The following is a 26,786-nucleotide window of genomic DNA, read 5'->3' on the forward strand; positions in this document are numbered from 1 at the left end:
AAAATCGAGTAGGGGAATCCGAGTGCGTGCACTAGTTTATATAGGTTGGTGGTAGTGGAAGAGGGGGGGAAGTATTGGCGAATCAAGTGGTAAATTGAAATATATATATATATCAGAACGCCATGATAGACTGTTAGCTCCTACATGCATTTTTTTCTCTCCTTGTTTCTTTTCTGTTTATCTTTCTGTCGAAGAGCGTAGGCTCGAAACGTAAAAGACTTGTTCTATTTCTATTCCTGAGTGCCATACTAATACATTTGTTTGTTTGTACTCCACCTGCCTTCATCTTTTGTTTATTTTCATAAACCTTCCCATTATATATATATATATATATACACACACACCACACACACACACACACACATGTATAAACCATTTTTCTATGTATTTAGTGTTGCTGTAAATTTGGACAGTACATTTATTTATTTACCACATATTTAAGAAATTAGTTGTTATGTTATACTCCTTTGCAAAGTTTCAGACATCTTTACCTCAGTATGTTTGACTGACGAAAGGTTTCAAAGTTGAGTGGTTAGGAAGAAAATAGCTTCAATGAAAAGGACTCCTTTCAGTGCCAGCATGGGAAGTTAATGTAAGCAATGACAGAACTCGGATGATGAACATCAGAGTGAGGAAAATTGAAATTGTCAAATCCATACAGTGTGTAGATAACATATTGTGGTGATAGTGGTGGTGGAAGGCCAGGATCTGTGACTTTGGTTGTCTTAGAATAGTGAACTTATGTTCAGTTTGACCATGTGTAAGTCAACAGCTGAGCTAGGAATGAATTGTACACAATTAGGTTTGAGCAAGGTGGTAAGTGCAAAGTGTAAGTGCGGGTAGTGTTAAGAGGAAGAAACAGGTTGAGGATGGTATACAACTAATTTGTTGAGGGTAAATAGCAATGGAATAGCCAGAAATTATAGTATGTATTCTCTGGCCCTGAGATGCAATTTTTATTGTCTTGTGTCTTTTAATAATAATAATAATAATAATAATAATAATTGTGTACAGTGCTCAGGTGCACTACAACTCATCTAAAGTGTATATATAATCAGGTGTAGTTTCGGCGGATTTCGGAAAGCATGAGGACCTTAAAAGATGCAGTGTCATGGCAGTCAACAACTGACGCAGGCAGTTTATTCCATGCTTCAGCAACTCTGAGCGTGAAAAAATGTTTCCGAAAGTCATGGGAGCTGTATTGTTTTCTGACTTTGTAGGCATGTCCACGTGTGATAGACACATGGAGATCAAAAAGGTGTTCAGTGTTGTTGTTGGTGAGGTGGTTGATAACTTTGTGGGTGTTTACCAAGTCCGTCGCCAAACGCCGGAGCTTCAGTGAATCCATGCCCAGGGAAACAAGGCGCTCAGAATATGGTAGGTGTCTGATGGAGGGTATGCGTTTGGTTGCACGTCTCTGGACAGATTCCAGGAGGTCAATGTTCTGTGCAAGATAGGGGTTCCAAACTGATGATGCGAATTCCAAGTGTGGTCGTACCATAGCTGTATACAGTTTTAAATAGATGGCTGGAGAGCGGCTAACAAAAGACCTGCTGAGTGATGCCAAGACACCCTCGGCCTTCCTGACAATCTTAGAGATATGCTTTGACCAACGCAAATCACTGCTGACAGTGATGCCTAGGTCACGCTCGCAAGAGGATTTCTTGATATCAGTGTGGGTGAGCAAGAGAGATCAGCAGAAATTGTGAAGAGTGGAAGGGGTAACGTACAAGATTTTTTTCTTTTTTCTGAGCACACAGTGGGATGTTAAGCATGATAGTATATGTAGAGAAATTTTACAGATCATTAATGGACACAAAGACTTGCTTACTTACTTTACTTAAAAGCAAGTAAGAATAATTTAGTTAAAGCTATTCATAGAGAAAGCAACAGAAATTCTTACCTTCATACACCACAAATAGGGCTGGTCGATGATTGAAAGACTGCTTTTATGAGGCCCTCAACATCTCATGATGGTGACCTGATTATCAACGCTGCAGATTTAAATAATAATTTTGGCATGATGGATTCTCGGACATACACTAAGGTTATGATAGAAAGAATGAAAATGGCTCACAACACCTGTGATGGAAATGACTGAACTGTTTTGCAATTCAAATTTCAGGAAACTGTTCAGTCACCGAATCACTTACTAATCAGGTTAATACACAAGACTGTTTATTTTATTAGGAAACAGAAGAGACAGATAGTTGTAAATGTTAAGAGTTTTCTTAGTGAAGTGTGTATCCCAGCATAAGTTAGTATTAATGATTTCAGAATAAGAACTAGATTAACTAGAAAACTACAAAGTGTTTGCAGAAGGAAGATATGAAAGCTTTGAACAGTTTGAGGTTTAGTGAAGTTGGTGGAATATATGAAAAAAGAGGAGCAACTAGAAATGTACAAGATGGCAAAAAACTGGAAGTTTGAGATCTAGATTAGAGGATGGTGCAAGATCCCAGATTGATGGAAGGTAATGTGTTGGTAAATTAATTATGCAGATCCATAAAAGCCAAGAGAAAGTGGGCAGCAGAAAGCAATAGCAAGTAGCTAGATGTCAAGTATATTTAGGTAGAAGTAAAACAGAAAGTAAGAGGTGTGCAATGTGTTGTGAAGTGAGAATCTGCAAGTCAGTATGCTACGGAAGATCTAGGTTTGTCTGTGGGTTTGTTTCAAATGATAACGACTTACCTGCTTTTACTGATACTGAAAGCAAAGAGGTATGGAAGTGTTATAAGAGGTTACTAAATATGGAGAATGCATGGGAATGGTAGGGCCTACTCCAAGTTGACCCTAGAGAGGGACTGACCATTGAAGTTGATAATGTGGTAGAGCAATCAAGGGTTTGAAGGCTGGGAAGGTAGCAGGGCCATTAGGTTGAGTCATGTGCATAGTTAATCAGGTAGTATAGTGTAAGGTATCATAGCCTGCTGTACTATCATTAACAGTATTATCATCAGCTGCCAAAAGGGTAAAGAAGATGCGCTATAGAGAGGAAAGTACAGATGTATCAAGTTGATGGACTAGGCTATGAGAGTTTCTGAAAGAATTCTGGCACAACTGATAAGGAACAGAATTAGCTCAGATGTGATGCTGTTCAGATTTATGCAAAGAAAAGATTCCTAGTTATATAACTGTAGGAGGAATACTTAGCTAGGAGTAAGCTGCTGTACTTCACTTTCATTAGACTGGAGAACAATTTTGGTAAGGCTTGTAACCTAGTGTTAGCTAAATTAACCGGGAGTAAGGAGGACTTGTGAGAGAGAAATAAGCTATGTAAAGTATGATTCTACAATGAGTTCAGTGACAAGTTCAGTATGAAAATAGAGGTCTACCAGTATCAAATCCTCAGCCCTCTTATGTTTGTTATCATCCTCCAGGTTCTAATATTGCTCTCTATGGGAACTCATCATATGCTGATGACCTTGTACTTATGGCTGAATTGGTAAAACATTTGGAAAAGAAATTCCAGAAAATGGTAGCAAATCCTGGAATTAAGAGACCTCAAAGTAAACTTAGCAAAGACTAAAGTTTTAGTAAAGAAGAAAAAAGGCAAGACACTAGTACCATGAAGAAAAAGTGCATACTTGGGTGCACAAGTGAGGTAGTAGAATCAGTGTCAAGTAGCTGAGAAGGTAGACTTTATGTGGATGATGCACAAGTGCAGCAAGCACAACAAACACAAATAAAATAGATTCGCTTAAATAGCCACCTGGCTATATGTAGTTAATAGCTTTTGTTAGGTAGATGTAATTAGCAGTGTAGGTGGGTGTTCTGAAAGTATAGCATCAAAGTAGGAATTTGTTAGAAGAGGCTGAGGGAGCTGTTATCTTTATTGGTAACAAAGAGCTTTCCCCCCTGTATAGAAGGCAGGTTGTTTGATATTTGTATATGAACTGCAGTGCTGCAATGAGCACTGAGTGTAGAGGATATGTGAAAACTAGACAGAAATGAAGCAAGTATGGTCTGCTGGATGTGTACATGAGTGACAGCAGCAGAAATGGCTGTAAGGAAAATAAGACACAGTATGCAGAAGAGAATACTGCACTGGTAATGGCATGTGCTATGTATGGAGGGATGACTTGCATAAAGCTATGCAGGGCACTCAAAGTGGATAGAGCCTGTGGAAGACATTGGATGAAGTGTTGAAGTCTGACCTCAAAATGATGTAGCTCACAAATATGTATGACAAAGCATGAGCCCTGAAGGTTTATATATATAGATATCTTTGTAATCCATCCCTCTTGTGTCTCTGTCTTTAATCCCCTTCCTCTGTGTACCTTCTCATCTCTACCATGGTCTCTATCTCTAGCATAAACCTTTATCATTCATCTCTTTCATTCTCACCTTCTTCTCCCATTGCCTCCTTCCTATTCACTGCACCACTCCATATCCATGTAATGAGGAATGGTATTAGACCTGTGTGTATTCTACCACTGTTCTATCTCTTTCTATAATCAAGATCCCTTATATATAAGGGATACCATCAAATCTGTGTGTATCTAATATACCTTACATCCATCCTTTCTGTGTCAGTCATCACTCTTGTTACTGACCAATCATTACTAACAGCATCATTTTCACCATTGCTCATCTCTATTATCATCCATCATTGTTTCCTCTTTCTGTCTCTCTTTTTAGAAAAAAAAACAAAAACATAGCTGCCCTTATTTTCTCTTGTTTGTTACTCTCTCCCTGCCATCCTTGCTACTTGAAACTTCTGTCCCACCCCTTCCACTACACTGATGTCCCAATCTGTTTCTCCCATCATACCCTTGCTCCCATTTATCCCTGGTTATCACTCTTTCCTTTTCACCATCCCTCTTGCTCACATGGAATTCAATGAACAGAGACACCATAGACTGGTAAGCACTCTTCAACTTGGTGGAGTGCAAGACTAACTCAGATTTGTTGGTGTCTTCATCAAATACATCATATAAATTGGTTGGTGAAGACACATTGGATTGGGAAGACACTTTAGTCTAAGGCAAAGATACAATCATATCAAGTATTCTAGATAAATGTTACCACTGCAGCCGGTTAGGATTTGGGTGTCCAGCTGTAGAAACTATGTCAAAAATGGAATGTATGAGTGAGACATGATTCCCCAGCCTATCTATGAGGGTAGGAGCTCTGAATAAGAACTATCATAAACTATGATGACCTCTCTAATCCATGTCAGCATGGAGAGCAGATGTTAAATGGTGGTGATGATATTGTGTGTGTATGACATGGTTATGTGATTGAGAAGATCACTTCCCAATGGGGTATTTTCAGGTTCAGTCCCACTGTGTAGAACTGTGTCTTGTATTATAGCCGTACACTTTCTAAAACCTTGTGAGTGGATTTAGAAGATGTGTCTATATGCATTTTGTGATGTGTGAGCAGGTTTATATTTCATGCTTCTTCATGTTCACTGGTTGTAAACAAACAAACATACACACACATACATGTGTGTGTGTGTGTGTGTATAGCACATAAAAAGCATCCACTGTAAGTAAAGTGGTTGGCATTTGGGAGGATATCTAATTATAAAAACCATGCCAAAACAGACACCAAAATCTCGTGCAGTCTTCTGCCTAGCCATCTCCTGTCAAACTATCCAACTCATGCCAACATGGAAAGCAGATGTTAAATGATGATGTTGATGATGATATATATAATAATAACAAGAACTTTTGGATGGAAATTCATAAATACTTTAATGTATTGCTATGTATGTTTCCACATAGCTCATGTTTTTTGTGGTTGCATTCCCCATCCATAGGACATTACAAATATGATTTGCAATATCCATGGAATTTAAGGGGAGCCATAATTACGTGTTTATTTCTTCAGGCAAAAACTGCATCAGTGTTCTGCTTGTATCGAATGTTAAGCTAAGGGATATTTATCAATTTACACCAATTAGAAGGTTCTGTGAGGGTTATGGGCAGTTTCTGTGAAAAACTTTGACTTATATAGATAGATATAAAAAAGCCGTACAGCAAGGAGGATATAAGTAGCATTTTAGTTTATATCTAGATTTATGCAAGTAGGCATGTGTGGATAGGAAGAAGAAAAGAGAAAGAAGATAAATAAGAGGAGAAAGAAAAGAAGATGGTAATGAATATATTTGTTTTGATTTCAGTGTATATGTGCTGTGATGGGGTTAGTGTTGAGTGTTTGATTTAGCCTCAACCTTGGCAGGGTGCTACATTAACGATTTTACAAGTTGTAAGGACAAGGGAGCAAATTTTTGTTGCTCAGTTCCGGTCAAGGCAGAGAATGAGATGGCCTTGCTATTGTTAAGTATTTCACATGGCCTCCTGCTGCTCTGTCAAATGTTGTTCCATAAAGGGGTGAGTGATTTGTTAGTGATGCTACTATACATTCATTGATGGTGTTAGTTTTCTGTAGAGCCAGTCTAATCATCTGGCATTAATTTTCTTGTATGCTCAATTATATAATAACAAGCACTTACAGTATTATGCACATGGTTTATGCTGAAGACCTTGATATATAAGGTCTCTTGTTTACTTCATTTGGTAGAGGTCCTTCCATTGTTTGGTTTAATGCTAATGATATTTAGTGTTTGTGTCTTTATAATGCTTTGTTCCAATCCTAGGAAGGATTTTAAAATTTTATATCCACAAGATACAACCACTTTGGAGTGTCTATTAACCTTCTGATAGGTGTAAATTGGTAAACATCCTTAGCTTAACATTTAATACAATCAGAACACTGATGCAATTTTTGCCTGAAGAAACAAACATGGAATAATGGCTCCCCTTAAAATCCATGGATATTGCTAATCATATTTGTAATGTCCTATGGATAGGGAATGCAGCCACAAAAACATGTGCTTTGTGAAAATGTATGTAGCAATACATTAAAGTATTTATGAATTTCCATCCAAATATTCTTGTTATTACTATATTTGTCCGACACTATAGCAGCACCAGGTTAGTAATCATCCCATACAATTATTCTGGAAGATGGGAATAATAAACGGGAGCCAGAGATAATAGCATAGGATCTTTTTATGAGTGCACTCAAAAGTATTTCCCATAAATGAACTTAAAGAATCATCATCATCATCATCATCATCATCATTGTTTAATGTCTGCCTTTCATGCTGGCATGGGTTGGACGCTTTGACAGGAGCCAACCAGGCAGAAGACCACCCTAGGCTACAGAGTCTATTTTGTCAGGGTTTTTATTGCTGGATGCCCTTCCTAACAGCAACCACTCAGCAGAGTGGACTCAGTGCTTTTTATGTGGCACCAGTACAGGTGAGGTCAGTTTTGGGATGGTTTTTACTGCTGGATACCCTTCCAGATGCCAAACACTTTGCAGTGTGGACTGGATGCTTTTTGCATGGTGCCAGCACTAGCAGGATCTCCAAGTAACTTGCAAGACAAAGGATTTTGAGAGGAGAGGGAGCATCCTTCCATCACTTCTCTAACTATAGCATTGTACAGTTACTGTAATTATATGAGAACTACATATTTCATCCCCTTTTTGAGCTATCAGTTATCCATTATGAACCCCACTAGAATTTTTCATGATTTGGGTCAAAAGTGGTGTTAGATTTCTTCAGTTGGGGCTGACGTTTTCTTACTTATATGAAATTGTTTGACTTTTGATACAGGAAATTGTTTACTTCCCCAAAAAATCAAAAATCAAAAACTCATAACCCTTATGTGTACTGCCACTTGTCACCTCTTTCCTGAGCGGCTCCTATTTCTTTCACTTTCTGCCTACCCACACTGATATTCAACATTGACCATACCTTCACCTTTGTTTATCATTCATTACATTCACTTCTACCCTCCCCTCTAACCATTTGTCACTCTTCTCTTACACCCTAGCAAACTTATCCACCCACTCTTTCCAATCCTTTCTCCACATTCTCTCTTCTATTCACCAGCTTCTATGTCCCTACCATCATTGACTTATTTCCAGCTATTCCCACCCACCTTTATGTAATGCCAGATAACTCTACTGCAAGACACTGCTCATGCCCCACTTTTCTATTTTAGCCTCTTAGCACCTGGCATAAATCCACCTCCTTCTCCACTACTCCTCCCACCTCACTCAGTCAATGGACTTGTCTTGTGAGCTATTTGGCACCCAGTACCCTCTGTAAAGTAGTTGGTATTAGGAAGGGCATCCAACTGTAGAAACCATGTCAAAGCAGACATTGGAGCCTGATGCAGTCCTCTGGTGCATTGGATCCTGTGTGCACATGTGCATGGATGTATTTGTGTCTCCTGATAGATACAATCAAGTATCACTGTTATACTAGCAGTGCCATTTCTTTCTGATCCTTGATGAAAATGGAGAATTATTTCCTTGTTTGGAAACAGGTGAGAATTGGTGACAGGACTGACATCTGACTCTACAAAATATGCAGAGAATTCATTCTAACCCATGCAAGCATGGGAAAGTGGATGTTATAATAGTGATCATCATATACACCATGGGGATGTATACAATGAATGATTGTGTGTGTGTATATATATATATATGCACGTATGTGCATGTATGCATGTGTCTGTGAATGTTGTATATATATATATATATGTGTGTGTGTGTTTATGCAAACATCATAACTTGAGGACCTTAGGGGCATCTCAGGCTCTCAACGTGGTTACTTCTTCACATGTCTAAGCCCATCAGGTCAGCTTGTTTGTGCTGGGGTAGACAGTGGCCTTTTGCACTGTGTCAGCACATGTTATCCTCCAATCATCACACATGTAGTGTTACCTCATGTATGTTCCCAAAGGGAAAGTATTGAACTGGCAAGGTTAGCATGTCACACACTGTGGCTGATGAGTCTTTGAATCTTTGTTGTTATCTATGGTTGGCCAGCAATGGATTGTGAAGCATGTTTATGTAACACTGCTCTAACAAGGATTTGTTTTAGACAGCTGTTAGGGAAGGCAAAGAAGTTGTGTTTGATCTTTCTGTTCAGTTCAGAGTTTCACATTGTGGGCATGTAGTGCAACGACAGTCTCCTGCTCCATTTCTACTATTGACAGCTCATTATGATGATGAACATAAATGCTCTGTGTGTGTGTGTCCTTGTCTTAACATAGTGTAATTGTTGTAAATGAATTTTTGATTCCATTTGTCATTGAAAGTGCAGAGATATAAGATGGTATGTTAACTGAGAATGTCAGAAACATCACCATTTTTGTTCTCCCTGCTTTTCATTCAGTGATGTGGAATATAAACAGACATGCACACATGTGTGCACATGTGTGCACATGCACACACATCTGAGTGCCAATGATATTAATAAATTTATAGAATATGGAATAAATACCTGTTTTGATAATATAAAAATAAAAATGACGTGAGCAATTATTGATAATAACTAACTGATGTATTCTTGTTCATCAAATAGTTTACAGTTGAAGATGGTTAGTTTGTTTTCTGTGACCAGCACTGTTGTGTGTCCTGATCCCATCATTTTAGCTGTAACAAGGCACTACTATGCAGCAGAATAGTTCACTGCTGTAAGCAGTGGCAGCACTGTAATATTTATCAGTGTTTCATTTTCAAACATGACCATTCATTTTTCAACTAAATGAGTAACTCTTTTACTTGTTTCAGTCATTTGACTGTGGCCATACTGGAGCACTGCTTTTAGTCAAGCAAATTGACCCCAGGACTTATTCTTTGTAAACCTAGTACTTATTCTATCGGTCTCTTTTGCCGAACCGCTAAGTTATGGGGTTGTAAACACACACACACATACGACGGGCTTCTTTCAGTTTCCATCTACCAAATTCACTCACAAGGCTTTGGTCAGCTCGAGGCTGTAGTAGAAGACACTTGCCAAAGGTGCCACGCAGTGGGATTAAACCCGGAACCATGTGGTTTGTAAGCAAGTTACTTACCACACAGCCACTGCTATGCCTAATCCTAAATTGTTTTCATTTTTAAAATAGGATAAAGAATATTTCTTTTGTTTAATTTTTAAAGCAATAAAGTCGAGCAGCAGTTAAATTTATCAAAGGACAAAGATAAATATATTTACTAATATTTCAGCATGGCTTTCCTAGTTCCAAGTTCAGTTCCATTGCATGACATCTTGGGCCAGTGTTTTCTACTATAGCCCTGGGCCAACCGATGCCTTGTGAGTAGATTTGTGTGCTAGAAATAGTTATACTGCATCTCTTCTTAAAGTGTCCTAAAGCTGAAAACAAAGCTTGACCCTTTCTAGTGGCCCCTGCCATGTTGTTAAAACTTTAAAGATCAGCCAACAAGTTGTTTATAATCTACAACAGCCAATTACATCATCCAGTGAACATTTATTTCATTATCTGGATGTCTTTAACAACTTATTGGTTATATTGTTTTACTCTAGTCACACATCATGTAATATTTTTTCTTGTTATTTATAGACTTATTAAGGGTTCTAAATGAATACAATGGTTAGAGTGGCAGACAAAATGCCTTTGTTGCATCCCATTGAAATCACTTTAGACTCTGACTTCAAATCTTGCTGCAGTTGACTTTTCATTGTTCCAAGGGAGATAAAGTATGGACTGGCGTTGATATCATTGACTTCTCTCTTCCCTGCTTGTGGCCTTGTGCTAGATTAGAACTCATTATTTGTAGACTTACACTTGTGATGGCAATGTGTTGTTGTTATTTAAAAGAAATTCAGATACATCATTCTATATTCTTATATCTGCTTTATAAATTCACTGCTATCAAACAGTAAGGTGAAAAAGATTTTCATTTGTAATTGGTGTTCAATTATCATTTGTGTCCCTGGGCTTTGAGCAAAATCAGGACTTGTGGTGTTCTTGGTTCTGTTTACCTCAAATATTGTTGTAAATAGTAAAATAATGTCTTCATATTAACTGTTGTTCATCAACCATTTCACAACGTTAGCTTAATCACACCTGTCACTCTTTGCTATATTTGTTGAATATTCTGACGAGTTAATGACTCCAAGTTACCAAATGTTTATAATCCAAGAGTGAGGGACTGAATTCATTATTGTCTCCCAGGTGTTTTGAATCTCCTTCTACTCAACTACATACTTAAATAGAAGTAGGTTTTCTTGTTGGGTCAGTAAACCATGTCCTCTACTTATAAAAAGATTAGGTGTGAATTTATTTTACTTCCTAATAGTTAGGTTTAAAATTAATTTAATATCTAAGGAAAGGTAACTCAGCCACATAATCTGCTGAGGTTTCAAACATGGGTTCTGACGATGATGATGATGGTGGCAGTGGTGAAGAAGAGGAGGAGGAGGATAGAGTATATAAATGTTTACACATTTGTCTGAATGAAGTAAATATCTGATTAGATGGGTTATATGAATAAATTACAATAAAATCTAAAATTTTCACTCATATATAATCTCAATTTGGTTACTTGCAAAGGGACAAAACTTGATTCAGCTCAGGACAAAAATACAACTGCATTCTGAAGTTGATCTTTCCGACAGAGATCTCCTTGTTTCAATTTCAGTTCTGACTGATAATTATTGTAGTTTATTCCTGAACAAAGCTGAAAATGTAATTACCTGTTTAACAAGATACATTTCTAGAGTACTCTGATGGGTTATCAAAAGCGTCGTTTAATATGCTTTATTTTGAAGGTGGCGAGCTGGCAAAAACATTAGCATGGTGGGCAAAATGCTTAGTGGTATTTCGTCTGTCTTCACATTCTGAGTTCAAATTCTTCCGAGGTCAGCGTCGCCTTTAATCCTTTCAGAGTCAATAAATTAAGTACCAGTTGCATACTGGGGTTGCTGTAATCGACTGGCCCCCCTCCCCAAGAATTTCAGGCCTTGTGCCTTGAGTAGAAAAAAATATGCTCTATTTTGGATAAGATAACTTTGAGAGGATATTGTTAAAACAAAGTTTATACTGAACATTGTAGTAAAGAGTTATTTTATACAAGTTTAATGGTACAGGAAATTAGGTAAAAATTATATATATAATGTAAAGAGGTATATGTTGTATAGAGAGCTTGGCATATGTATTGAGTATATATAGCTTGAGTTATATATTGTACATATAGCTTGAAATATGTATAAAATATGTAGCTTGAGATATATATTGTATATATTACTTGAGGTATATATAGTATATATAGCTTGAGGTATCTATTAAATATATAGCTTGGAGTGTATGTAACTTTTAGAGTTTGCATACATACATACATATATACAGTCTAAGGTATATATTGTATATATATAGAGTGTGGTATATATGATGTGTATAACTTGAGGTGTTTATGTATATGTAGCCTGTGGTATATATTGTATATATAGCTTGTGGTATATCTGGTGTGTGTGTGTGTATGAATATATATATATATGTGTGTGTGTGTGTGTGTGTGTAATAATCTTTAAAACTTATAATTTATACAGAAATTCATTTAGATTTTCTTTTCTAACATTAAACATGGTCTACTTTTGTACATACTTAATGTCAGTGACTGGTTTTTACACATTATATAAATCAATGACTTTTCACTTACACATCATGTACATAATATTGACAAATGTGTACCCCAAACAGTAAAGTAATTATTGAGGGTCAGAAAATAGTTAAACTCTGCGGAATTGCTGGTGCACATTTGAGTATTGCTTACATCAAAGAGATACTGTGCCTGCTACACACAAATCTCCTGAAGTACCCCCTTTATACACCCACACCTAGTAGAGGCACCTTGCTCTGCCTGGCTGCTGCAATTTGGTTCTTCATTAGGCAAGGATAAAAGAGAATCATCCAAATTGTGAACCTAGCCTTGAATGTTAAAAGTTGGATTCCATCTTTGTTGCATAAGATCAGCTGTACCAAATAGAAAGGTTGGAAAGCAGCTGTTTTATATATCATCATCACATTCGTTTAATGTCCACTTTCTATACTGGTATATGTTGGGTGGTTTGACATGGAGCTGTCCAGACTCCAGCTGCCTGTTGAGGCATGGTTTCTATGGCTGGATGCCTTTCCTAATGCCAATCACTTAACAGAGTGCACTAGGTGCTTCTGACCTGCCACTGGTACGGGTGCATCGACACAGCACCAGCATGGGTGTGTTAACTCAGCACCAGCCCCAGTGCCTTTGAAGTGCCACCAGCAGCTGGAAAGACCAACCTGTAAGTGTGGAAGACAGCAATTTTACTTAGCTTGATGCATCTTATCAAGTACAGCAAATCACCACATCTCCTGGTCCCTTGTCACTTCCTCAGTGAGGCCCAGCAAGCGAAGATCCTTTCTCACCACTTTATCCCATGTCTTCCTGGGTCTACCCCTTCCACAAGTTCCCTCCACAATTAGAGCTCAGCACATGCAGCTCTCCTCATCCATATGCATGACATGACCAAACCAACAGAGTCTTCTCTCTTGCTTCGTATACCGGTTTCCTTCTTTAATCATTTCCACTCTGTCATATGTGCACCCTGACATTACCCATCCAGCAGAGCATGCTAGTTTCAGTTCTTTCAAGCCTTCACAAGTCCTCTGTTGACAATGCCCATGTTTCACTGCCATTTAACATAACTGTATGTACACCAGCCTCATACAATCTGTCATTCACTCTGAGGACAAGGCCCTAGTTACCAACAAAAGTAGGAGCTCTCTGAACTTCGTGCAGCCCGTTTCTATCCTCGCAACTACACTTTCAGAACTCCCTCCTCCACTACTAACTTGGTCTCCTTGGCAACAGAAGCTATCTACTACTGCTAATGATCCACCTGAGCATTTGAGGGAGTCTATTATCTGTGTATTTTTAGTGCTTTTTTTACCTGCATATTTGTCACACACAAAGACTATATTCTTTATTAACCTTCCTTTAATACCTCTGCTCCTCTTATATGTCCAAAGTTTGCACTAGGTACAACGTATGGAGTTTCTACCAACACCATCTCCAAGAAGGGACTTGTGATTTTTCTGTTGTCCTACTTACTAGGACTTTAGTTTTTGCTAAATTAACCTTAAGAACCTTAGATTTCAGACCTTGCTTCCATACCTGAAATTTCTTCTCTAGGTTAGGTAGTAGTTCAGCTTTAGGAACAAGGTCATCAGCGTACAAGAGCTCCCAGGGACAGCCAGTCTTGAATTTCTGTTAAGGCCTGGAGGATTAAGATAAACAAGAGGGAGCTGAGAACTGAAACTTGGTGGACTCCTACCTGTACACTGTATACATACATATACACATATACACACTATATACACATGCATTTATATATATATATATATATATATATATATATATACCAGACGGCATATCGAACTCTATAACAGAATTCAGTTATGACCCAGAGGAGGGTATAATGTTTGCAACATACTTTAGAAGGTACGAAGAAATCTTCAGAGAAGATTGTAGATCGCAGACAGACAACAAGAAAGTAAGGCTATCATTATGTAAATTAGTGCTGGCCAAACATGAAAAATAACGTAATTTCATACTACCCCCAAAAATTTGATTCCAGGAAACAGTTGAACTACTATCAAAACTATTCAGTGATAAGAGTTCTCTATTTAACACTTGATGGGAGTGTTGGAATCTTGCTAAGAGGATGAAGACTTTGTCATGCATTCTGGGACTGTAAACTGAATGTGTAAAAGGTTTAAATTGAAGGAACTAACTCCTGATATGTTTAAGTGCCTCATTTTTGTACAAAGGCTTACAGCAAGCAAAGATGTGGAGATATGTGCCAGAATTCTCACGAAACTTGAACAGGCTGATGAAAGTTTAACTCTGCAAACAGTTGCAGAGGAGTGTCAAAGAATGGTAAAATTACGTCAGGATGTAAAGAAAATTGAAACTTGCTGACCCAGAAGGTATAAACAAAAAAAAAAAGAAAAAATGTCAAGATCTAACCTATGCTACAGATGTGGAGCCCTGCATTTCAAGAAGGATTGTCCTTTCAAAGTACAAAAATGTTACAGTTGTCAAAACAATAGGACACACTGCAGAGTATAGTTAGGAAGGTTGAACATAAAAAATTCTAAAGTTTACTCAACAGAAAGTAGAAATGGCACCATAAAGAGGAAATATGTACATGTAAAGGTAAACGAAGTGAATATTAAATTACAACTAGATACTAGTAGTGACAATTCACTTATTAATACCAACAGAAAAATAATTGGGAAACCTAAGTTAAGAAAAACATTGCAAATTGCTTGAGGCATGACAGGTGAAAAACTACACTTTGTAGGCGAAATGTGGAGTGATATTACATTTCGTAGTAAAACCTGTAGAGCAAACATTTTTGTGGTAAAAAATGCAATCAATCTGTTCGGTACAGACTGGATGTAGTTTGACGTATGGGACCTCCCCATAAGTCTGTACTGTAACAAAATAAATGTCTGTTCCACCAGTAAAAATGACTCATCAGCTGAATTGAAGAAAAATTAAAATGTCATTCAGGAGCTACAAGTGACAGTACAAGATATAAAAAGTAAATCAGCAGAGGAAAAAGATCATAAAATTGAAAGAAACCTTGAAAAATAAACAAAAGAGAAACACAAATGTGAACTATTTTTCACTCTGTGACAATGTATTAATGGACGCACAAAGAGTGGTAGTACCAACTGCACTACAGAAACAAATATTACATGAATTTCCTAGTGGACACGCAGAGATGTCAAGAATGAAAGCATTGATGAGGAGTTATGTGTTTTGGCTGGCAATGAACCATTGAAAATTTGGTGAAATCATGTAGAGATTGTGCGCTAGCAGCTAAGGCACCACCAGTGAAATACCAGTTGTGGTTTGAGACTGATAGTCTGTGGTCCAGGGTAAATATAGACTATGCTGGACCAGTGAATGGCGTGTACTACTTGACCATTGTTGATAACTTTACCAAACGGCCAGAAGTATGTAGGTATAGTCAACCTACCTCAAAGGCAACAGTAAAGTCCCTGCATGAACGTTTTGCTCGATATGGTGTTCCAGATGTTGGACAATGGAACACAATTTACAGGAGACGCATTAGAGAAACTCTGTAAAATGCATGCAATCAAGCACATGTTTACCCCACTCTACCAGCGGAGGTTGAATGGGCAAGCAGAATGATTTGTAGATACTTTCAAACAAGCACTAAAAAAAGCAAGGAAGGTGTTCGGAAATAACAAAGTGCTAACTAAATTCTTAAGGGTGTACAGAATAACACCCAATCCGAATACCAGTTCAGGCAAGTCACTTGCAGAGCTAATTAATGTTCGCACGAAAGATTAAATCGATGTTTGATAAATTGTTGCCAAACGAAAAAACTGAATGACTATAAACAGTAGCACTCTGAGTGAGAGAGAGAGAGAGAGAGAGAGAGAGAGAGAGAGATAGAGAGAGAGAGAGTAGTTGTTAAATGAAGAAAGTGGTCAGGTCTCATTTTGGTAGTTTATTGGAATATTGTTGGTTGGTTTGTGTAGAGCTTGTTGGATTGTTATGTTGCTGTTACCCTGCTTCCTTATATGCTTATTGTGATTACACGGTTATAGTCTAAACAAGTATCATCATAAATAGTGACGATACTACAATAATTGGTGATGAGTAACTATGTTACAACACACACTCTCTCTTTCTCTTGTACTAATTAGACATATATAACCATATCATGAGTGGCAGTATATCCACAAAACACTGGATCTGTTTTGGCTCAAGCAAAAAGCCTTGTCACTTTGTTAGTGACCAATCTGAATTTTACAAAGATGTATGTACATAGGTACATACACACATATATTTATGTGTGTGTATTTTTATCACCAAGATACAGGCATAGTTGTGTGATGAGAAGTTTGCTTCCCAACTAGTGTGGTACTTTGGCCAGGTGTCTTCTACTGTAGCCTCAGGCCAACCAAAGCTTCATCAGTGCATTTGGTAGACAAAAAAACTGAAAGAATCCTGTCTTGTGTCTGTGTTTGTCCTCCACCACTGCTTAACAGTTGATGTCGGTTTGTTTACATCCCCATAATTTAGCAGTTTGGCAAAAAGAGACTGATTGAATAAGTTCCAGTCTTAAAAAAAACAAAAAAAAAACTAGGGGCGATTCATTTAACAAAAAAATTCTTCAAGGCAATGCCCCAGTCATTAGAAACACAACATGAAAAATAAATTATCCACTTGACTATGTAAAATTGTGAGGTGTAGAATCATTGAATGTGTTGGCCATCTTATTGAGTCACAGTGATAATTCTCTCTGCTAAGAATGTGGTCTGGGCTAATAAATTATTAGACCCTCTCTCTCTTCACATCCTAGTGGCAATGCAAACTATATTTTCTTGCTATATTACTTCTTAACCTTCAACTGAGTGCTATTGTTTATGTTTTATAACAGATTAATATCACAGTCAAACTGTTGCATTTATTATTTATTGCTTGTTGTTCATTTGATTTCACTAACGTGTGTGTGTACTTTATTTGTGAATTGACAAAGCCACCAACAGTTTCATGTGAAAAAATCTTCACAATTGTTCAAATGTGGCACATTGAAGTGTTGGTGATTATCTCCAAGAGTACCAACACTTCCATATGACATACTTGAACAATTGTAAGGATCTCTTCACATGAAACCATTGGTAGCTTTGTTAGCTCACAAATGCAGAATATTTATTGTGTTGAGCACTTGTTCTCTCTAACTAATATAATTTTCCTAACCTGGTTCATTTCCCTGCTCCCACCCATGCTGCTGCATTTGCCCCTACCTCTCCTAAACCACTATCCTCACAGGCACCCATCATCATCCCTATCATATCACTGACTCCTTTACCTGCACTTCTAGCAATGTCATTTACTGCATCTCCTGCTCTTTCTGCCCTTCTCTGTACATCAGTCAGACAGGACGCTGCTTAGATGACTGGTTCACAGAGCACCTCCGAGACATCAGACTGGGCATTGATATTCTGGTTTTGCACAATTTCCGCTCTACCGGTCATGTGTTTGTGATTGGATTGTCTTTGCACAGGAGCCACCAGACTTCCGCCTTCACTGTGAAACAGAATTAGTCTTCTCTCTTTGCTCCTTTGTGTCACATGAGCTCAACTCCCCTCCTCCCCTCTCTTCATCTGACACCTACTTCTTCTCTTCATTCCAACCCACTTCTCCTCTCCTCTCTTCATCCAACATGTCAAAGTCACTAGCCCCTATCCACACACACATACACTTGCACATTCTCACATACACACATGTATGCGCACCTTTGTTTTGGGATCACTAATACTTTATTATCTCCCCTTCTTTCTACCTCTCCACTCAAACCTTTTTTTCCCAACCAGTTGCCAATCTTATATATATATATATATATTGATATGTAATATGTATATATATAGATATGTATATCTATCTATCTATCTATCTATCTATCTATCTATCTATCATATATATATATATATTTGTTTCAGCCAAGTGGCTGTGGTCCTGCTAGAGCACCACCATGACTTTCCCTCCTTATGCTGTGCTCTTTCCATGTGAATAGCTGTTGCCAGATATAAGGTCTTCCAGCAGCCACCCTCTTCACCCAGGGCAGCAGTACCTCCTCCAGGCACTTTATGTAGGCCTCTGTATTGAGTTGAGGCCACATGGGAAGATGAATGGAGGCATAATGTTGCCATCACTCGTGATCACTCCAAACACCATGATGTTATCTGGATGTTTGATTTTTATAACTTTTAGTAAATGGGGACATGGGAAGCCAGTGGTTGTTCTGTGTTCACCATCTGATCCTGGCAGAAATTTTTCTCCTCTGAGAAAAACCAAAGCATGTTTGGCTGGAGGGATTGCTTGAGTTTGTTCAAAAGCAGTCTTTCCTCTTATCCTTGATGGCTTGGGATAAAAATTTGCCCTTTCTCATCTTGTATGAGGAATACCTAATATATTAATGCCTGATAAGAAACTCAGACACTCCCATGTCCCTGGCGATGGACCTGATTGACTTGGAGGGATCATTGTCAATCATGGCCTGGATCTCACCAACAAATTCAGGAGTTCTTTTATTATCAGAATGACAGAGGGAGTTTTTCAATTTGCCTTACCTTTGTAATCACCATTAAATTCATCCAACTCTTTCCGACACCCAAACACTCCAAAATGTTCATATTGGAGCTTCTGGCACAAATGCCAAGCATTACAGTATATCATTTCCGAATTTCTGGCAGTGTGAATTGCTTCATGGTGCTGTTTTTCTCACAAATGGTGCCCAACTGACCCTACTATACTGTGTAGTCGACAAAATCCAAAACAAACAATGTGCATGAACGATATTGTAAATATAAAATGGCGACAATTTATTCATTGCACCCTGTATATATGTATAGTATACTGTATGTTTTATTTTTTGCTATCTTATATCTAGTTTCCTGTTTCTAGTTTTAACCTTTTATTTCTTTTCTTGATAATATCTGTAAACAACAGACAATTATTCTACATTCATCAAGCTTTCTGTGCAAGGTAGAAGCAGTGCACTTGTAACATACCCGGACATTCTAAGTCCCAGCCACCTCACTTCACAATAGCACTTCCCTTCCCACCAATACATTGTCCCTATTCATACTTGTTGCACTTAGTATACCAATGTTTGTGAAACATTTGTCAGGATATTTTGTTCCTGAGAAGGACAACATTCACAATTGGAAGCTGTTGAAAACAGCCAGCACATCATTTATGTGACTGTTTTCTGCCACTTTAGAACCAAAGAACTATTCTTGCTCTCAAGATCTAGTATTATAAACATACCTGATATCCCCAGTCTGTTGTATTACTTATAGCAAAGGAATCCCACCTACACCATTATATCTTCTCAGTTTGTATACAACTTCTGATGACAGGACATTACAAGCACTTGGCCAAGATGACATTGCAAATCCATCACTTTTGAACTTTGGAATAGTTCTTGGCTTTCTGCAACCTAAAACAGTGCTTTATGTTAGAGTGGTGCACCTGTAACATACACAGACATTGTAAACCACACATAACTTGTACCAACATCATTAGCTCTCCTGCTCCTCCACTACCACCACCACCTCCTGCTTCTCCTGCTGCTGCTGCTTCACAACCTCCTCCTCAGTAATGATTTAGTCTGGAAGAAGCACAACTCATGACCTTTCCAGGCTTTCAAAGATGGTTGCAGCTGATGCATTTGATCTCTTCCTCTCAGACACACTTGAGGGATCTTATTCATTCCTTCATCTTTGCCCTGCTCCTCCACCTCTCTCTTTATAAATATTCAGGAAACCTTCTTTCTTTGCCGATGTTTCTCTACAAATATTTATCTTCAGAACTCCAGCTGAATATCAAATAAACTGACTTCACCAGTGTTGTAACCAATGACAACGGCTGTGGACATTACTTCTCTGAAACTAAATAATGCAACTTAAACACATCTACTATTTGTATTATTGTTAATCCCCCCCCCCTATTCCATTACAATTTGGTGTTGTGTTAGATAAAAAAAAAGTCATTTTATTAACTGTTTCCTCGGTAACAGTTTGTTATCTTAGTTACTGCAATTGGTTTGTCTCTAGTTTGCAGAATGGACTTCAGTTGTTAAATGGAACTCAACACCATTCAATAATAGGAGCAGCTTTAAATCTAATAATTATCTCATTATTCCTACTGACTAGACACAAAATTGTTCTTTAGTGTTTAATTAATGGAGCTTGAATTAAAAAATGATATCATTATCTATCTTTTATAGATATGTCAAAAATGAGGAACCATATTTATTTTCTATCAATAATCATTTGATTTCAGATAATGTATTAATATTGATTAAAATCAATAAGTTTTGAATTATGTAAAAATGACCCTGATTACTCTCCATTCGTCTCTCATTTTATTATATTTACTTTTTGATGTCATTATTTGCTGTTATACAAGTGAAATTAATAATAATAATAATAATAATAATAATAATAATAATAATAATAATAATAATAACAGTTTTACTTTTCTAAGTCAAGAAAATAGTGTTATTGTTAAGATGTGACTATCCCACTGGTTCTGAGGTATCAAACCCTAGCAGTTACTAACCCTTTAGGTACATTAATTAATGTTTGAGTTTGTCACCCAAATTTTTGCATTTTTGAAAGTAAAAGTCAAAATGAATAACTGTTTTATAATTGGATATTTATCAGAGTTGCTTACTGATGACTTCAATCTCAGGGTATATTTTTGGTAAATTGATGCCTGCCATACTTCAATGGCTAATAAATTATTAAGGTTCGCATTAAATAGCAGGGCGATAGGTTTTACATATCCTGAGAACATTTAGAATGCTGATAGTTAGTTTTTGTCAAGAAGCGAGATTCCCAACAGAAGAATTCTGCTGCTGTTTCAGTATCACTAGATCTTGTAAGTTAGTAGGAATTTAGTTGATGCCTGAACTCTTCTGTAATTTTGGTGGTTGAAGAACTGAAGATTGGCTTTGCCTGTCTAAGGGGAAAATTCTATTAAACAGCAGAGAAAGTTGTTTATGTTTCAATTATGTTAAATTTACTTTGATTTGAAATAATGGAAGACCTAAATGATAATAATAATAATAATATTTATAATAATAATAATCCTTTCTACTATAGGCACAAGTCCTGAAATTTGGGGGAAGGGGATAGTCGATTACATCGACTCCAGTACACAACTGGTACTTAATTTATTGACTTTGAAAGGATGAAAGGTGAAGATGATCTCGGCAGAATTTGAACTCAGAATGTAGTGGCAGATGAAATGTCACTAAGCATTTTGCCCAGCATGCTAACGATTCTGCCAGCTTGCCACCTTTTAATAATAATAATAATAATAATAATAATAATGATAATAATAATGATAATATGCCACAGTGCATGTAAGGTGGAACTGCAGGTATCAAAATAAGGAAGTCGAGTAGAATACATAAGAAATCCTATTTTGAGAGTAAAGGTTCCAATAAAAGAAAAGATGAAAATAAGTGAGATCCCTAAACAAAATTGGTAAAATTCCTTTGAGAAAAAAAGAAGTTCAAAATGAAGCAAAAGTCCATTACATAGAAACTTTTGAATTGAATGTAGACATGATGTTATAGATATCTTAATTAAACAAATGTGGAAACTAATTATTTGTGAAAGTAAAATGTTTGGAGAAATAATTAGTCATTAAGAAAAGACTAGAAACAGAGAATGTCAAAACATTTTGGAGTAAAACTTTATATATAAAGAAAAAAATAACTGATAGAATAAAAAATGGACATAATTGGGTTGATAGCATAGTTGAAAATATAATAGGGGCCATGAGAGGATGAGGTGCATGGAAATTATCTGGAGCAAACAAAATCCCATTTGTCAGGATAAGAAACTGACATGATTTACACCAAATAATGGGCAAATGATTTAATAAAATAAGAGTTAAAACTGTCCTCTTGTGAAAAAACAAACAAAATGTAGACCAGTCGTCATATACTTGTACAAGATCCAAACATCAACACTAAGTAAGAAGATATATCATCGTCATCATTGAACATTCATTGTCCATGCTGGCATGACACCAGAGCTGGGAGGCTGCACCAGACTCCAGTTAGAGTTGTTATGGTTTCTACTGCTGGATGCCCTTCCTAATGCCAACCATTTTACAGATTGTGCTGGGTGTCTTTATGTGGCACTGGCACAAGTGCTTTTTACATGGCACTGGTGCAGGGCTCTTGCAGGCCAATCCTCTTCACCAGTAGGTGCGGTCTTAACACTTCTGCTGTGGAGTACAAGTCTTCTTCAGCACCAGGCATCTTGGTCTTTTGTCATCTCATCTGAAAGGTTCAGTGTCCTGAGGTTGTCCTTCAGTATTCATCCCATGTCTTCCTATTCCACAAGTTCCATCTAATTTGAGAGATCGACACTTCTTTATGGAGCTGTCAGCATCCATCCGCATTACTTGACCAAGTCCCAGAGCAGTCTTCTCTCTTGCACACTGCATCTAATTCCTTTCATGCCTAAATTCTCTTTCAATACACTAGCACTCTGTTGAACTTGTACACTTACATTGCACATCAAACAGAGCATACTAGCCTCATTCCTTTCTAGCCTTCGCATGTCCTCTGTTTTCAGGGCCCACATCTCATAACCATGTAGTATTGCTGTCCTTATACATGCATCATACACTTTTCTTTTCCCTCTGAGACAGAAACCTTTTGTAGCCAACAGAACTAAAAGCTCTGAATTTCCTCCCTCCTATTCTTATTCTAGCTATTACACTCTCTGTGCATCCTTCTCCACTATTTATTTGGATCCCTAGGCAGGAGAAATTATCCACTATCTCTAATGAGCCACCAGGGTATTTGAGAAAATCAGTTTCCTGAGTCTCCGTAGTTTTTATGGATCCTGTACATCATGCACACATGAACACTACTTTCTCAGATAACCTTCCTATTATTCCACTGCACCTCTTTTATGGTCCATAGCTTACACTGGGTACACCTATGGAGTTCCTGTCAACACCATTCCTGCAAACTGAGCAGGGCCACCTACCTGAAGCGGGTAAAGTATTGTTTGTTTTCTTGCTTACTAAGACTTTAGACTTTGATAAGTTAACCTTAAGGCCCTTAGACAAGTCACTTGTCTATCTCTAACCTCCTCAGAGCCCACCATATCACGTAGCAGGGTACTCTGTTGAAGGTTTTCTCTAGATCAATGAATGGCAAGTATAATGGCATAATAGTTAGTGTCAGTAGTGCTTCTCCACAGGATGAAGTCAAACTGCATTTCATCTAGCCTAATTCTGCACCTAAATAATTGGGCTATAACTCTCTCCATAAGTTTCATCACCCGGTCCAGGAGTTTGATGCCTTTATAATTGCTTCTATCTAAAGAATCCCACTAACCTTTATAGCAGCTAACAATAATGCTGACATGCCAGCCACTGGCTATTACACCTTCCTGAATGACCTGATTAACTATGTGGTAGACGAGCCCATATCCTAACTTACCAGATGTTTTGAGCATATCAGCAGTGATTGCAGATGGACCAAGGGCTTTCCCAGTTTTCATGTCTTTAATTGCCTTATCTATCATACTGCTGTCCACTAGATTAGCTGGTTCCTCTGTTGGGTTTACATGAGGGAGACTCCCTTTATCTCATTCATACTCCACATTCAACAGTCTTGCATAGTAACTTTTCCCTGTCTCTTTGTTGTCCATATCACTAAGTGCAAGCATACCATTATCCATATATATATATATATATATATATATATATGTATCACCATCATCATCATCATCATTTATTGTCTGTCTTCCATGCTAGCATGGGTGGGACAGTATCACAAGAGTCGGCCAGGCTGAAGCCTGCACCAGACTTTTGTGATTGTTTTGGCAGGATTTTTATGGCTGAATGCCCTTCCTAACATCAACCACTCAGCAGAGTTGACTATGCTTCACTGGATGTGCAAAGTTAGTGCACATGTACAACAGAGTGTAAGTGTCTTGTGGGAAAAATTGGGCATAAGAGGCATCAGACGTTGTGTGCAAGGGAGATGACTGTGCTGGCATGGTCATGTGATGTGTATGGATGAGGACTGCTGTGTAAAGAAGTACCAATCTCTAACTGTAGAGGGAACCTGCAGGAGAGGTAAACCCAGGAAGATATGGGATGAGGTGATGAAGCGGGCTCTTTGAATGTTAAGCCTGACAGAGACGATCACAAATAATCAAGACTGTTGGTGATATACTGTGCTTGAGAAGGCTCATCAAGTTGTGGCCAATGCTAGTGTCTTATAACAAGCAGCCATGCTGGTGGCACATAGAAAGCACTCATTACACTCTTGGAGTGGTTGGCTTTAGGAAGGGCATCCATCTATAGAAACCATGCCAGATCAAACTGGAACTGGGTACAGGTCTCTGGCTTACCAGTTCCAATCAAACTATCTAACCCATGTCGCTTTGGAAAGCGGATGCTAAACAATGATGATCATCCTGATCATCATTAACACACACACTCTCTCTCTCTCTCTCACACACACACATTTATATATATATATATATATATATATATATATATAATATATATATATATATGTATCACCATCATCATCATCATCATTTATTGTCTGTCTTCCATGCTAGCATGGGTGGGACAGTATCACAAGAGTCGGCCAGGCTGAAGCCTGCACCAGACTTTTGTGATTGTTTTGGCAGGATTTTTATGGCTGAATGCCCTTCCTAACATCAACCACTCAGCAGAGTTGACTATGCTTCACTGGATGTGCAAAGTTAGTGCACATGTACAACAGAGTGTAAGTGTCTTGTGGGAAAAATTGGGCATAAGAGGCATCAGACGTTGTGTGCAAGGGAGATGACTGTGCTGGCATGGTCATGTGATGTGTATGGATGAGGACTGCTGTGTAAAGAAGTACCAATCTCTAACTGTAGAGGGAACCTGCAGGAGAGGTAAACCCAGGAAGATATGGGATGAGGTGATGAAGCGGGCTCTTTGAATGTTAAGCCTGACAGAGACGATCACAAATAATCAAGACTGTTGGTGATATACTGTGCTTGAGAAGGCTCATCAAGTTGTGGCCAATGCTAGTGTCTTATAACAAGCAGCCATGCTGGTGGCACATAGAAAGCACTCATTACACTCTTGGAGTGGTTGGCTTTAGGAAGGGCATCCATCTATAGAAACCATGCCAGATCAAACTGGAACTGGGTACAGGTCTCTGGCTTACCAGTTCCAATCAAACTATCTAACCCATGTCGCTTTGGAAAGCGGATGCTAAACAATGATGATCATCCTGATCATCATTAACACACACACTCTCTCTCTCTCTCTCACACACACACATTTATATATATATATATATATATATATATATATATATATATATATACATGTATGTATGTATGTATATACATGTATGTATGTATGTATATACATGTATGTATGTATGTATATGTATCTCTCTCTTTCTCTCCACAGACACACACACGTGTGTTAAAGTAGAAAGGGAAGACAAACAATTTGGCAAAACTTGACAAGGACATTTAATTTAATCTAGCTATATATTGAAAGGCAGAGATAGTCTCTGACAGCTGTTTCTGGGATATCCCAGGTATTGGAACATCATACCAAGTGAAGACTCCGTATGCTGGTTATTTCATCATCGGAGAGAACTAGGTTAAACATATGTAACAGTGAAATAAAAGGTCTTCATCAGTGATGGTTGTTGTGGTTCATTATGTCCAGAGAGTGAGGAGAGATCCAAATATGTTCAGTAAGATCAGGTATTCATTAGATAAATCCATGATCAGAGAGAATGGCCAAATAGTAATCCATAGTGAGGGAAAATGGATGTTAGCAGTTCCAGAGTTGGATAAATACTAAGAGGAAGAATAAGTAGAGTACATTCAGGTGGGAGAAAGATAGGTAGATAGGAATTTTGTATTAGATATATGCTAATCAGTACTATGAGGGATACTCCTGCCCAGAGAGATTAGGGGGCATGAGTGTAAAGACAGATAAGGAGTAAATAATCAAGATGTCAGACCTACAGTTTGAGTGGTAATGGGAGGGGGTGTGGAAGTAATAGAGTGGTAGTGTCAGATGTGGTAGGTAGTCAGTTTTACTAGAGGGGAAGGGAAACAGTTGTGTTAGTGCTAGAAATAGATGCCACACTAGCAAATACAAGATCTAAGAGTTGAGGTCTAAAACTAAGGTTAAAATTAATATTCTACATATCGAGCAAGGCCATCTCAGAGTGAAAGGCAGATTGTATGATGTCTGTATGTGAACAGCCATGCTACATGGTAGTGAAACATGGGCTGTGACTGCAGAGGACATGCAAAAGCCTGAAAGAAGCTAATATGCTTTGCTGG

General features: G+C 37.9%; 1 long non-coding RNA gene across 1 annotated transcript; it reads left to right on the forward strand.

The window, feature by feature from the left end:
* The first annotated feature begins 2,582 nt into the window (after positions 1–2,582).
* Positions 2,583–23,160, forward strand: LOC118766017. The gene is made up of 3 exons (XR_005001945.1): positions 2,583–2,596; positions 4,131–4,142; positions 23,097–23,160. It is a non-coding gene; the product is annotated as an uncharacterized LOC118766017 (long non-coding RNA).
* Positions 23,161–26,786: the final 3,626 nt, after the last annotated feature.

The sequence above is a fragment of the Octopus sinensis genome, linkage group LG14 (assembly GCF_006345805.1).
Source record: "Octopus sinensis linkage group LG14, ASM634580v1, whole genome shotgun sequence".
NCBI lineage: Eukaryota > Metazoa > Mollusca > Cephalopoda > Octopoda > Octopodidae > Octopus > Octopus sinensis.